The sequence below is a fragment of the Fukomys damarensis genome, unplaced genomic scaffold, assembly GCF_012274545.1.
Source record: "Fukomys damarensis isolate Sample0158 unplaced genomic scaffold, DMR_v1.0_HiC HiC_scaffold_32, whole genome shotgun sequence".
Lineage (NCBI taxonomy): Eukaryota > Metazoa > Chordata > Mammalia > Rodentia > Bathyergidae > Fukomys > Fukomys damarensis.
Window position 1 is genome coordinate 35,704,139 of NW_022900944.1, and position 14,783 is coordinate 35,718,921.

The window sequence follows — 14,783 nt, forward strand, 5'->3', positions numbered from 1 at the left end:
ACATTTAGGGATACAGCACAGTTACATTCATTGTTGGGATCATGTACCTTTACATGGCAAGTCTTGATTCTCATTTTTTTCCCCTTACCTCTGCCCTCCCTTCACCCCCTCCTCCCCTCCCCATCTACAAGGACTGACTTTTGAAGAGAATAACTCAAAAGTCCTCTACATATATTCTCTGATATCATTTACATGGATTCATCTCTTCTATTTTCTTTAGTTTCCCTTCATATTTAAGCAATTATTTTTGTAAAACACTGTTTGGATGAGTTAGAAAGTATAACTGAAAAAAAATTTCATTTCATATAAAAAAATCTACATCTGATGTAGGTAAAATAAATGTAAAAATAACCAAATTTTGAACAGAGAGTATATACTTCATTTTATACAATTAATGTAATGCTTAAAATTCTAGATTAACTCAAATTTTATAAATTTCATCCTCAATTTAATCTTTAAATTAATTTGGATTTTAATTTCACAACATTTATTTAATCAATTATTTATAGACAATAGTCCCTCACATATTTCAGTTTAATCTTCCTATTTTATTTTTTAATTTTCATTTTAGTGTATTACAACTAGATATTAATAAAGAAAATATAGAAGTTATATGAAAAATAATTTTTCATAACAAAAATTATTAGAGAATAACTATGGTAAATACACTGTGTATCATGATCTTGAAAGGATATATTTTAATTTGCTAATCTATCTCAGCTCATTTCCTAATAATGCTGCACTTTTTTGCATAGAAAATTTTAAATATTGACAAACTATCTCACATTCTGTGTAATTTTGAACAATTTCTTTCTATTTCACAGTATTTATTATTCTTTTAGGTCCTTATTTTCACTTTTCAGTTTCTCACACCAGAGAGACAATGTGATATTTATGCATGTGTGTTCAATTTATATCACTTAAGAGTATATCCTTAAAGTACATCCATTTTCCCAGAAATATCTCAAGTTTATCCTTTTTTGTCTGACTATAGGGCAATGAAATTGGAAATCAACAGCAAAAGAAACCACAAAAACTGCGTAAACACACGGAAATTAACATCTTCCTGAACCACCAATGAGTCACACATGAAATTAAAGAAGAAATTAAACAGTATATACAATTAAATGATAATGCCAATACAACATACTGAAACCTATGGGGCACAATGAAAGCAGTCTTAAGAGGAAAATTTATAGCAGTAAATTCTCACATCAGGAAAACAGAACAAGCTTAAATAAGCAACCTGATATTGAACATCCGTGTCTAGGAAAAGAATAAGTCAAGCCCAAAGCTCTTACAAGGGAGGAAATTATAAAGATCAGAGCAGAAATTAATGCAATTGAGACTAAAAAAATAATAAAAGAATCAATGAATCCAAGAATTGGTTCTTTGAAAGATTAAATAAAATTGATAAACCTTTAGCCAATCTGATCAAAAAAAGGAAAGATTCAGATTCATGCAATTAGGAATGAAAAGGGTAAAATCACAAGAGATCCTATAGAAATTCAGAAGATCTCCTATATCTACTTCAAGAACCTCTACTCTAATAAGCTGGAAAACACAGAAGAAATGGACAGATTCCTAGATACATGTGAATTACCAAAGATGAATCATGAAGATAAAAAAAATTCTAAATAACCCAATATCAATCAATGAAGTTGAAGATATCCTACCAACAAAAAAAAAGCCCACATCCTGCTGAATTCTAAAAGACATTTAGAGAAAAATCTAATGTCACTACTCTTCAAACTCTTCAGTGAAATTGAAAGGGAAACAATACTCCCAAAATCATTCCTGGAGGTAAGTAGTACCCTGATGCTAAAACCAGAGAAAGACTCAACCAAAAAAGAGAAATATAGGCTAATCTCCCTGATGATCATAGGTGCAAAAATCCTCAATAACATAGTGGCAAACAGAATACAGCAAATCATGAAAAAGATTATACACCCTGATCAAGTAGGATTCATCTCAGGGATTCAGAGATGGTTCAACATATGCAAATCAATAAATATTATACACCATACCAACAGAATCAAAGGCAGAAATCACATGATCATCTCAATACATGCTGAAAAAGCATTTGACAAAATCCAACACCCACTCATAATAAAGACTCTACAGAAAATTGGAATAGATGATCTTTATCTCAATCTGATAAAAGCCATCTATGACAAACTAACAGCCAATATCATACTAAATGGTCAAAAATGAAAAGTTTTCCCTCTAAAATCAGGAACAAGGCTGTCCACTGTCACCATGTTCAATATAGTTCTGGAAACATTAGCCAGACCAATCAGACAAGAGAAAGAAATAAAAAGAATAAAGATGGGAAAGGAAAAAGTTAAATTATCATCATTTGTGGATGACATGATACTTTACATAGAACACCCCAAAAATTCCACCAAAAGACTGGTAGATTTAATTACCAAATTCTGCAGCATAGCTGGACATAAAATCAGCACTCAAAAATCAATAGCCTTCCTGTACACAAATAACAAACTCGCAGAGAGAACTTAGTGAAACAATACTTTTCACAGTAGCATAAAAAATGAAATATTTAGGAATCAATTTCACATTGATAATTTTCCTATTTTATAAGCTATAGTCTATATCAATGATGGTGAGCCTTTTATAGAAAAGTGCACAACCCAAACTTATTTATTGTAAAGTGACAACTCTTGAATACTGAGGTTTTAGTTTAGAAAAATCAACTCATATATTAACATCTGTTGGCTCAAAAACAAACAGCACATATGCCATAACTTGCCACTACTGGTCTATATAAACATGTACAAATGTGTTTACTGTTTTTAAAAGTCTACTGTGCCTTTAAAAGAAATAATACCTTGATTCATTTATAATTGTTATGATAAAATTCATGTTTTATATTGTTTTCCATAATTTTCTTAAAAACTACACAAAGTAGTATGAAAGAAAAATCAATGAAGCAAGAGTTGCCTGATCAGGAAAATAAAAATTAATGAGTGAGTAAAGTAGGACTTTTTATTCAGACTTTGAGAAACTGAAAATTTATTACCCAAAGGCCACTCTATGAAATACTTATTTAAGGATATTTGACAGCAAATCAAAATGAATAAAAGAATGCAGAAGACATGGAATACCAGAGTCTTAAGAGCAAAGAATTATTTAGACTCATCCATAAGTATAACTTATTTCTCAGCTCACAAGAAATTATCAGAATGGAATATTTTAATACTTCTCTCTCTGAAATCTCCAGATATCACAGACAAAAATAAGTAAGAGTACATAGATGAACAAACAACACAACAGGAGTCTCAAGATGAGAGCTTCATGACAAAATGCCAGAGGGCTCTAGCAAAGCTGCCCCCAGCAAAAAGAACAGGTTAGTTAATTGATATATTTGACCCATTTAGGAAGAGAGTTATTACTCTTAGTTTGAGAAAACTTAGTGAAAATTGAACAGTCAGGAAAACAAAAAGTTGTAGGGAAAATAATATAACCATAGTACAGTGGCCAATAACATCTCTGTAGTAATAATTATGTGAGCACTGAATAATGTTTTAATAAGAAATTGTCCTGAAACCATATTGGAAGAATAGACAGAGAGGATGCATATGTTGAGGAGTATGTAGGGGTACAAGACATAGAAAAAGTGTAAAACAACTAAATCCTCATCTTCCCTCAGGACGACATGCCTAAAATAGATGTTGCAGTAGCGTCATGCTGTTTGGAAATGTGGAGACAGACAACAAAAGGAACAGGTACACTATTTGAAAGGAGTTGATTGTAGAATGAAGGCTTTCCAGGGAGCTGCTATTTTCCATTATAACTTGTAGGATATTTGGACTTTCAAACACATCTATTTAAAATGTTACTAAGAACAAAATTAAATAAGTAAATAATCAAAAGTGCATATAATCTGAAAAATCAATTGACTACTGATAACTAGTTATTGTAGGACATGAAATGTAACACAGTTAACTGAAAATCAAATACAATGGGGACAGCACAAATATTTAGTGAGATACTAAGTCAGAAAGCAATAGGCTTTGTCCAACTTGACATGTCCATATTTTTATGTTATAAAAATATTTTTAAACATCTTACATGAATTAAAAGTTATAGAATTTGTCACTGATTTACTACCAGTATGTTTTACAGTCATTTTAACTCTAAGTCTTAATGTATTGTGAAACAAGAATAACAATAACACCAATCTGCTTGATACTCGGAAAGAGCTTGATGAACATTGGCTATAATTATTGTGTATCAGTAATGTAACATTAACCTAGATTTTTTTCAATATAGAATATATTTTTAAATTCTTGACAAAAATGATTTTTACATTTATGTCCTATTGCTTTGGACAATATTTACAGTTATTATTGAGTTCATTTGCAGTTAATAATTGATACTGGCTAGTAGAATTCAATCATTATGGATGATGTTGACACCAAACTAGTAATTTCCTATTCTTGATGTTAGCTATTCATCTAAATACATAATTGACACTGATAATAACCTACCACTGTAACTACTGAATGGAGAATTTTAACCTGTACTTAATTATGGAAAAATAATTTTTGCTTACTTTTTATTTATGGTTCCTTTCCTCTTCTTTCTGTTTTCCAGATTTTATATAGATGACAAAGACTTTGAAGTCAAAGGAGACTCACATTCACAGTGCAAGTTCCCTAACAGATCACATCAACCAAAGGAAAAGCACTAGTGAAAGCCAAGATGCAACTCCAGGTGGGTGCCACTCCTTACCTAAAATGTGTCAGAGTCATGTGTTTTATGTATTCAGATCTGTGCCACACTGAAAGGAAGAAACATGAGAGTTTGCTGTGAACTGTGTTGTCTTAACAATTTATTGTTGATCATAACAATCCTGATAATAACTCAGTGAAAGAAGTTACATTAGGCCCAACAAATGGCAGAAATATGGGTCCAACTAGGATTCAAAGTTGATAGATATTCTTTTTACCATTCTGTCCTCTGTAACAGGCTATTCTAGTAAGTGCCTTCCTATAAAATATTGTTTTATATTGTGTGTTATTTTTTGTAGCTTTTTAGGCCTGCCATATTTTCTTATACACATGCTCATATGTGCTAGTTCCCAGCCAAAAAAATTGAGTCTATCTAATTTTGCTCATTTACTCTGTCAGGAATGATCAAACTTTTTCTGTAAATGGATAGTTAATAAGTTTCTGTTGCAATCACTTACCTTTGACAGATACAGACAATATGTAAATGTATAGGTGAGCACAACAACGTTTCAATAAAACTTTATTAATAAAGACAGACAATAACCATAGTATGGCCCAAAGACTATAGTTTGGGGCCCCATCTTGCATCATATTAAAGGCAGACATTTTTCAAGTAGTTTAGTCTTTTTAGTTTCAGAGCATTCTATTTCCTGGAATTCTCAAATTCTTCCTCATTCTATATCCAGAACTGATTTCCCAGTGACCCTCACTATGGACACCTCTATGTTACATTACAACTCAGCCTTAAAGAGAAATAAGGGTGTGAGGTAAGGACCAAAGTCTGTTCCCATTATGATGAAATTTGTATCATTAGAAGAATATTTATACAGGACCTTGGAGAAGTCAGATTTGGTGCCCCATTGTGTGTATCAGAGATGGCCCTATGATAGGAAATCTTATATAGAGGGTGGGCTTTAATTGCACAGGATAAGGACCTGGCCTCCCATGGAGGTCTCAGTTGGAACTATTGATTACATGGTAGAACAAGATAAGATTGACAACATTTGAGCCACCAGTATCTAAATTCTGCGCAGAGACTTTTGTGCCAGTCAACTACACTGATGTAACCTCCAATGCTAGCAAGTGTCTTGGTTTTAAAACCCCCCAAAACTCTACCAAATTATTAATATTGGCCTGATTTTCCTACTCTTCCTTCTTTTCTGGCATTTTTTGTTTGTTTGTTTTATATGTGTGTATAGCTATGTTAGAAACATTCTACCACCTTTCTGACTTGGCTAGAGCAGGGGGAATAGGCAGGTTGTGATTGGAATCTTAATAACCTGTCAAAACAGAGCATTTAAATCCTGTTCATGTTATTTTCTTTCTTTCCCATGGAACACAGATAGCCAAGAAGACAAATAGGGGAGGCCCCTTGGTATTCTTGCCTTGTTTGTGTGATCCTGAGGGTTTTGATGAGCTGGCCTTTGCACATTACATTGAGATTGTTCAAGCCAGCTTCAGCTGAGTCTGACTTGTTTAATGACTTGGCAAGGATCCAAGACATCGGAAATCAAAACAAAACAAAACAAAACAAAAAAGGAAAAACCCAGATCAGATCAGCATACATCCTAACAATATAATCATTCAACATCTTATCTGGTTACTTATTATAGGGTGTGCAGTGATTGAAATGGAAATAATTTACTCTGGCTACTCTCTGTTACTGTTAAATCATTTATGTGTTGTGAAAGAAATTGCAAACTGTTGAGACACAAAGATCCCCTAACTGCATTCTCCCAAGAAGTTCTCTACCACCCTCCTCTGTTCTATTTCATATTTTAAACATTTTCTTAGAATGTGAACTTTATTATCTACGTTTAAATTCAGCAAGCCTTACTTGTCTAGATAGATCACCATCAAAAAATACAGTAATGTGAAATAAAGCTACTTCTGACATTTTTATGGTATATGATATATGATATTATATGATGTATTAAGCTCTCTGTAATAATTTTTATTTTTTGAAATAGCTGATTCTTTGAAGACTGTTTAATATAGAGTTCCACAGATTTTAGTGATATCTATATGTTTCAGTTTTGTTTTAATTGAGGTTTGTGCTTTTTTGTTCTCATCAACTGTGAAGCAAACAGGAGCTTATCAAATCCTATTGGGTGACAAATCATAGGCCAAGGAAAAATTGGTTCTCAACTTATGCCCAAAGACAAATGAGATTTAATCCCTGCCTTCAAGAAGCATATGGTTTAATAAGGAGAGAAAAGGTACACACTAAACTGTAAAATGTTATAAACTTAATAAAAGGTAATAATGCATCATACAAGTTAGAGTAGGTAATAATATTGTTATTATTACTTAGAGCAGCTGCTTTTATGAACTATGCACTTAGCACTATTTTTATACTTGTATATTTTAAGTGATTTTGAGGTATAATACACTGTACACATGAAGAAAAGAAGCCCAGATAAATTAGTAAGATGGGAAAGATTTACAGATAGTAGGTGGTAGACTTAGATTCCATAAACAAGATAATGAAATGTTGAAACGGCAACATAATACTGAAAAGATTTAATCAGGGAGATTTAAATATGGAGTCCCACTAATGGAATATTGAAACTCTCCTTAGAACATTTACAGACTGACCAGAATGGTGATAATGGAGATATTAAGGAGTAAAGGATAGAGAAGGGCAAGATTTCTATGAGATTTTTAGAAGGAAAGAAAAAAATAGGACTTGATGACTAATTTGATAGGATATGGGAAAAGTAAAGATGACTGTAGTGTTTTACACACTAATGAGTAGAATGGTGAAGCAGTGTAGGGTGATCTTAACAGGTTCATCATCTCTGGGCACTGAGAGTGCACTGCAAACATTTCTCTGTTCTTGGTTCTCATCACACTGTCTCTGTAACCAGCCGTTTATGGATCTCTCTCCCATTAAGTCTGAGCTCCTACGCCTCATTATTTATATATGCCCAGCAGGCAGGACAATAGTCAAGTCTTCCACGAATATCCCTTTGGAATAAACTTTAAAGATATTAACACAGAAGTGCTCAACAAATAACCACATATGACTCTTGATAGGAAACTGGAAATGGGCAATGGACATTTTACTACCAGTTTGTAGAAGTAGATTTTGATTATCAGAAAGAAACAACTCAGCCATAAAGAACGAGAAATTAGAGTCATTCGTAGGAAAATGGATGCATATTGAGGATATACTTGTAAGTGAAATAAAAAAGTCACACGTGTAAATACTGAATAGTTTCTCTGGTATGAAAAACTGTAATTATAAATAAGATCCTAATGGTATAATTGACAATGCAAAATAGGAAGAAAAAGGCTAAAGGTGTAGGGGAAGTGGAAAGGGGAGGGGAGAGGAAATAAGGGAAAGAAAAAATATGAGAAAATGAAAAAAATGGAAAGAAAGTCTTTGTAAATTAGGAAGGGAGGAGGGGGTGAAGGGAGAGCAGGGGTATGGGGAAAAAATGAGAACCAAGACCTGTCATGTAAAGTACAAGATCCCAATGATGAATGTAACTGTACTGTATACCTAATATGTACCAATAAACTCAATGAGAAAAAAAATAAGAAACAATATTTGAAATCCTGAGAGCAGGCTAATATTTTGAGAGAAAATAATGAAAGAGACAAAATTGAGAAGTGAGGCTTAAAGAAAACAATGAAGGCCAAAAGTAAGAAATCTTTAGAAACAGAATTGAAAGAGAGATCTATTTAAAGGAATGACTGATCAATAATATCAAATGCTAAATATTGAAGGAGTTTCTAATGGCTTGCAAGGATTAAGAGGGAAATTTATGTCTTTTATTACTCATTTTATAACTGTAAAATATATTTGAGATGGTACAGGTGCAATAGTAATTAGAAGATTTATTTGGCATTAGCTTTGATTTCCTTTTAATAAATTGTGTATATTCCTCAAGGGACAATAAAAAAATTTCCACAACTAATCAGCTTAGATGAAAATAATATATTAAAATGAGTTATTTATAAGCTATCCCATTTAAATCACTCCAGTGTGGAATACAAATAAACAAACAAAATTTACCATTTCAACATTCATGCTAACTATGGTGTTAGATCTTTTCCATTAAAGATCGCTGTTCCTAATCTCTCAGCATTTCTTCCTTTAGACAAAAGATTTTGGATGGATCCTGAAGTCATCTGGGAGAAATTTGGGAGAGTGCCTATTTTGCTGTCTTTTATTTGCATTTGAAATATTTAATATCCAAACATCCTTAATGTATTGAATTATGAAAACTGATTCCAAACATCCTTACATATATTATTTCATAAATACAATTTCTTTGTTGCTGTTCTTTTTAGGATATGTGCTGCCGAAGTGAGCACAAGTTGCTGTTCTTTTTAAACAATCGCAAAAGACCTCCTTAGAGAACTTTGAACTCAGACCATTAAAGAGAAAGAATAACTGAAGTCATTAGCATTATAAGTACATTATTCTTATAATGTATCATAAGAATAAACAATAGAGGGCTTTATTAGGTTAAAATATGCCATATCTACCCAGTTGTTTTATAACATAATTGATGCATTATAAGAAGTGCTCTCTTTCCCTGCATTCTGGAGTGCACATTTCTGCTCAAACTCAGAACAGTAACGCTAGAATGATTGTCTTTCAATGTTTCAACATTTAAACTAGGATAACATCTTTATGCCTAAAAGTGGAAGTTTATAAAACTTAGAAGACAGAATAAAATCTAGATTTTATATATAGGCAAAGAAATAATTAATGATATGAAGGGCAATAGAAAAAAATGCCAGAAAGACAAGGAAACAACATACTAAAAGCAGTTATGATATATGGGATATATTGTGAGGCTTCAAAGCACATTTAAAAGTAAATTTACAAGAAACAAATAGAAGGAATAGAAAAATATATATTTAGAAAGGTGATAATCCACAAATATTCAAAAAGCCAGAATCTTCACTTTTAAATCACACCTTGAGTAGTGGAACAGGGTAAATAAATGTGAAGTCATATCAAGTCATATTATAATACATCTGCAGAGCTTAAAGGATAAAGAAGAATCTTAAAAAGCAACCACAAAACATATGTAGATTACCTAGAAAAAAGGACAATTTATATTTTTAGTAATCTTCTCAACAGAAACAATAACTGCTAGAATATAATGGTGTTTGTGAGATACTATAATTGTCAATTTAGAATTTTATACTCAGCTATACCAACATTCAAGAAGAGCAAAACTACAAGTCTTCACTATAAAACCAGGAAAGGTTTAAAACACATAAGAAAAAAAAGTTAAAGAGGGAAGCCTGGAATGTAAGATACTACAGCAAGGATAAAAATTGATGAGTATGTTGTTAATCACCAAATGCAGAGGCTTAGTGACTTATTTTAAAGATGACTAATCCAAAAGTAAGAGGAAGATAACAGGATGGGGGATGAGTATGTACCTCAGTTGTAGAGCACTTGCTAGCATGTGTTTATTTTCTATATTTTAATAATGAAAATGCTTTCAAGAAACACACGTCAAGTCTATAAATAATCACAAAGATTTATATTTATGTGTATATACTATATATGAAGTTCCATCATTCCCTGGAAGGTGCAGTGATTGAATCTGCAAAAACAAACTCATATTACACAGATTAACAAGATAGAAGGCATACAAACTTATCACTGTGCATGTGTATATGGGAACCATATAAAATATGGAACTCAGAGAAACCTAGGTGATTGAGGCTTAATTATTGACTTCATATTGAAGAGGAAGGTGTGGGACTATAGGCAGTTGTAGAGAAAAAGTTATTTTTAGAGGAGAGAAGGAGCCTGAATGAAAAACCATGCCCTGGGACAAAGAATCTCTGGGCTCTAGGTATGGTGTTTGGGTTTCAGTCTCTTCTTCTGTAATGTGAGTTTACTCCTTTTGTGTTAATCAAACCTTAGTAAGAATATCTGAAAGCAGTTATGTCCCTCTTAGATCCAATATTTCAGTAGATAAGCAAATTTCAGAGAATGCCCTTCGCTGCTTTTGCTGCTCTCCAGATGCTCTTATTTTGAAGAAGGCATACTTGGAGGTATTATTTCCTGAGTCTCAAGACATGTGTGTACAGATATGTACGTATTATGTACACGTGTTGTCTACATACTGCTGTGTATACATAGTTGTGGGTTGATATGAGAGGGGAAGGACCTGGCTGAACAAGGACTGCAGTTAAGCAAAATAAGAAATTTTATGCTGGGTAAATAAATAACTTTTTCTACATACTTAAATGGAATAAAAAATAGTCTGGAAACAAAATAAAACAAAAGAATACTCTGGAAGGAAAAGAGTCCATGTTTTTAGACAACAAGGAATATCTTTGTATCACCTCTGTTGGAAAAATATTCATGAAATGGAGAATGGGTTTTATAGGTAAAGATTCTGGTTTTCTACATATTTAAATAAAGGAGTATAAGAATTAAATAAAAGAGGTACCAAAAGAGATGCCTACTTCCCAGCACGCTTGGGAGAGTAAGGCAAGAAGATATTCAGTTTGAGCCCAAATTGTGCAATTTAGGAGTACTCTGTTTCAAAATAATAAATTTAGAAAGGGCTCAGTGCAAAGACCCTGGATTCAATACTGAATAGTTTCTCTGGTGTGAAAAACTATACTGGTACACAAGATCCTAATGAGGTAATTAACGATGTGAAATAGGAAGTAAAGGGCTAAAGGTGTAGGGAAAGTGGGAGGGGTAGGGGAAAGGTAATAAGGGAAAAGAAAAAATATGAGAAAATAAAAAAATAGAAATGAAGTGTTTGTACGTGGGGAGGGGAGGAGGCGGTGAAGGGAGGGCAGGGACAAGGGGAAAAAATGAGAACCAAGACCTGGCATGTAAAGGTACAAGATCCCAGTAATGAATGTAACTATACTGTATACCTAGAATGTACCAATAAACTCAATAAAAAGAAAAAAAAGGAAGTGGGGGGATGCCTAGTTAGCATAATATCATCCTGGTCATATTCATCAAACTCATAATTTCTTCAAGTTTAACCCCTTCCTTTCATTCTCTTTGTTGTTTTCCTTTGATCACATTTCTCTATACTTTTAGGACAAGAGCTAGCCCTGTAGAAAAGAAAAGGCTGAGGTGAAATTAGAAGGTTTATTCAAAGTTTTTCTAGACAGCATGAGCAATCAGCAAACACTGACCTGGACAGAATGAAATGCCATTCAAATGGAAACAGCCACAACTTGCAGTTTTCCCCAACAAAGAGCATGATTCTAAAGCTTACTCTCCCTCATCTCTTCACACATACTTTCCCCAACTTTGAATGTGAATGAAATTTCGGTTGATGGCTGAAGAGTTGGGTTTGTGAGACACTCAGGCTGCATAGGGAAGAGTCACACAACATTGCTTCCTGCTTGCTGCACAGGATGCAAGTCATTATTTTTCATTGACAGTATCCAGAGACCATTTGTAGAGGTTCTGCTCACTCTGAGTCTTTATTTTTCTTTTTTGGGGTTTTCAGTCCTTAGAAATTGGCTCATACTTCAGCCTGTGGACACTTTCTAATGTGTCATTTTAAACCACTATGGGAGAAACAAAATGTGCTTCTGACTTTGGAAAAGAGGTCACAAAAGAAAGGGCATGTGTCAGAAGGACTTTTACATCTAGATTAAAAAAAAAAACAAACCCGTTTCTTTCCCAACAGGCTAGTATGTTGTGTCATATTCTCAGTGCAGTGGATTTATTAATTATGACTCATGGGTAGGTATTTTGTTAATTAAAATTCTGAAATGTGATGAATTAATCTGAATTCATTATATTGCTTCTATAATTGATGATTTTTAAAAAGCTCCCCAAATTTTATAGTCGCCCATTGGAAATGCAATATTATAGATTTCAGATTATTTTAATAATAAACCCAATAATTCTTTCTTCAGGGCTAAATAAGAGGAATAAATCCATATCCTTCCTCTTGGGCTGTAATGCCCAAATGTTCATCTAAACAAAAATATTCTTAGACTTAAATTAGTGAGGGTGAAAAAGGTTCAATCCGTGGATCTGGAGACCTGTGGGTGTAGAAACAGTGATAACCAGGAAGCCATCCCCTAGGAGAGATGAGCAATAAGACAATTGTTCCTTGGAGGCTAGGGATGAGAAACAGAAGCCAAATTTAATTGCTGGCTAAGGTTGTAACTTGCCACAGCCAGAATGGGGGCTGTAAGAAGATCTGTTGCCACCTGGATTTTTGAAAGAGAGAGAGGGTGGGTGGAAAGAAAGAGGCTCAGTCTTAAAAAATAAGTTAATCTTAGTGCCTTATATGATGACATCCCAGTATCACTTGATACAAAGATCTTCAAACTCAAATTTAAGTCTTGGTTTTGGAGTTGGAGTCCTGAGGGGCTACCTAAAGTTAGCTGCAGACAAATTATACAGAAAGAAAGGTGGAATAAGAGAAAAGAAAAAGCTTTTAAAAACTCCCCCTTGCCAGGCATGGTGGTGCATTCCTATAATACCAGCATCATGGGAGGCTAAGGCAGGAGGATTCTGAGTTCAAGCCCCACTTGGCCAATATGAGGAGATCTTATCTCAAAATTTAAAAAGAAAAAAATGTAAAACAGGCTGGGAGTGTAACACAGTGTAAATGCCCTGGGTTACATCCCCAGGAGAGTACAAAACAAATTGTGTAAATTCCCCCTAAAGAGACTTTGCAAACAAAAATTCCCAAACATAAATCTATGCTAAGAAAAACAGAAATAAAATTTTAATCAAAACATTAATTAATTTTAGATGACACTGATTTAATAACCTAGTTGGACAAAGATTTTAAAACAACACTACATATCCACTATAATTGCAAGGAGAGAGAAAAGACACCAAATGTTTGCAAGGGCTAGTGACTGCTGATAGAAGTTTAAATGAGTCCAACCCCTTCAGAAAACCATTTGGCACTATTTATAAAAGCTGAGTATTTACATACCCTATAACCTTATAATTCCACTTCTGGGAATATACCTAACCAAAATGAGTATATAGCTATATCAATAGCATTTTCAAGAAAGGTCAAAGTTTCACTCCCCATAAGAACCTAAAACAGGAAAAAACACAAATGTCCAACAACAGTAGGATAGATTTTTTAAAATATGATATATATACACAATGGAATAGTGAACCCTAATGAGAAAATACTAACTACAGCTTTATGTAACAAGACTAAATCTCATAAGCATAATATGGAGTAAAAGACATCTTACAGACAACATGAAAAAAGAAACAATATCTGTTATATGAGTAAAAATCTCAAAAGATAAAGAGAAAAAGCCAGAGATTTAGCTCAGTGGTTCCGCCACCTGCCTCACAAGCACAAGGTCCTGAGTTCTATACCTGGTACCAAAAAAAAAAAAAAAAGATAAGGAGAGGGGAGAGAATTTTCCAAAAGAAATGTAATTGTTCTTGACACATAAAGATAATTTTCCTCACCAAATTTTCATAGATTCCTGCACAATATAGTAAGTGATGTTACAGATAACAGTGGGCCATATGATAAAATCTCCTAGTTTGCTGATGGCCTGTCAAAAAGCAAATTTCAGAAAAAGAATAATTTTTATGGAGTGTCAAAACAAGAATGTGAGATTATGGTAATGACAAAGTCTATAGTCTTAAAAAATTTGAAGTTTTTGCCACAAATTAAAATTAGACCCTTATCTTTTGCCATGCACTAAATTAAAATCCAAATGGATTAAAGATCTAAATATTAAAACAGAAACATTAAACTTGCTGGAAGGTAAGTTAGGCAGAACTCTGGAAGACATTGGTATAGGAAAAGACTTTATGAACAAATCCTCAGTAGCATGGAAACTATCAGATAGAATCAACAACTGGGATCTCATCTTACTAAAAAGCTTCTGTACTTCAAAAGAAACCATCAGCAGAACTAAGAGACAATCTACAATGTAGGAAAAAGTTTTTACCAGCTGTTCCTCAGACAAAGGACTATTATCAAGGATATATAAAGAACTCAAAACAATCAGTCCCCCCAAATATAAAGACCCGATTCAAAAATGGGCATCTGAAATGAACAGACA

General features: G+C 33.3%; 1 long non-coding RNA gene across 2 annotated transcripts in view; it reads left to right on the forward strand.

The window, feature by feature from the left end:
• The first annotated feature begins 1,766 nt into the window (after positions 1-1,766).
• Positions 1,767-14,783, forward strand: part of LOC104876456 — a 24,465-nt gene continuing 11,448 nt past the window's right edge. Inside the window, exons 1-5 of one of the 2 annotated variants that reach the window (XR_784339.2) lie at positions 1,767-1,803; positions 3,242-3,367; positions 3,671-3,746; positions 4,618-4,737; positions 5,441-5,514. This is a non-coding gene — a long non-coding RNA (uncharacterized LOC104876456). Of the gene's footprint in view, positions 1,804-3,241; positions 3,368-3,670; positions 3,747-4,617; positions 4,738-5,440; positions 5,515-14,783 lie in introns of those variants that run through there. The other variant, XR_784341.2, reaches the window with a different exon arrangement.